Source organism: Nanorana parkeri, unplaced genomic scaffold (assembly GCF_000935625.1).
Source record: "Nanorana parkeri isolate BGI_ZX_2015 unplaced genomic scaffold, ASM93562v1 scaffold302, whole genome shotgun sequence".
Classification (NCBI taxonomy): domain Eukaryota; kingdom Metazoa; phylum Chordata; class Amphibia; order Anura; family Dicroglossidae; genus Nanorana; species Nanorana parkeri.
Genome location: NW_017306570.1, coordinates 672,601 through 673,561, shown reverse-complemented (window position 1 = coordinate 673,561; position 961 = coordinate 672,601). Strand labels below are relative to the sequence as shown.

The following is a 961-nucleotide window of genomic DNA, read 5'->3' as shown; positions in this document are numbered from 1 at the left end:
TAGAGATATAGAGAGAGAGAGAGAGAGAGAGAGAGAGAGAGAGAGAGAGAGAGATAGATATTACACACGCACATATGCAATCATACTTATCTGGATTCTATGGGATGTTTTAGTGAATGTTTTATTCATGTTGAATAGCTTTGTTATTCTAAAATCATTCAAGGTTTCTGAAAACAACAACAAAAGAAAACTTTTCTGTAATGTATTTATTTCTTGCATGAATCTATTTTGTATGTTTTGGAAATGTGAAATGCAATCTAATATAACTTTATTTTTACAAATCCCTCAGTTTATTGTCTTTGCTTTTTTTTTTTTTTTTCCTTCCACATTCCTAGATGCAGGTTAGGCTTGTGTGTTGATTGATGCTTGGTCATTTTAGATTGATTCCCCTGTTACAATCGCAAGGTGAAAGAAAAGCATCACATTTAATCCAATCTTTTGCTCTTTCTTATTTTTAATAGCCAGCACTCCATTCAATATTGTACTACTATGGGAATCACAGTTTGGTTTCTAAATAGCTGTTTTATTTTTTTTTTATACTGATGTGCTCTAGTCTGACATTTTCTGAAGTAGACCATTCGAGGATCAAAAGACTTAAGATATTAGGGAATAGGTTAAAGAGAAATAAAAAGAGTTTGGATGGTTTAAACGTGCATCATTTAATGGCCATGGTTTTGGCTGGCTTTACAGCTTTGAGTTTTGAAGCATGAATAGAAGCCCCCGCTGTTTGCCTCTTTGTCCCTGTTTAATGCTCAGCTCAGGAGGGCCACTATTTGAGGAATGAATCTTTAGCATGCACAGCAGACTCCAGAGCACATCAGCATTCCCCATGCTATGCTCAAGCCACAGCAGAAATTGCTGTGTTTGGGGCCCTTCCTCTTGAATTGGAGATGGGGTTATTTGTGTTCACTGGGGCTCTCAAATAAATAAATATATATAGGGTGAATACTATATATATAAA

The 961-nt window shown here is 35.4% G+C and overlaps 1 protein-coding gene across 2 annotated transcripts in view; it reads left to right on the top strand.

Annotated features, from left to right (window-relative positions):
* The window catches only part of MN1 (MN1 proto-oncogene, transcriptional regulator), a 64,061-nt gene that overhangs the window by 4,466 nt on the left and 58,634 nt on the right, over positions 1-961 (top strand). The window lies entirely within an intron of this gene.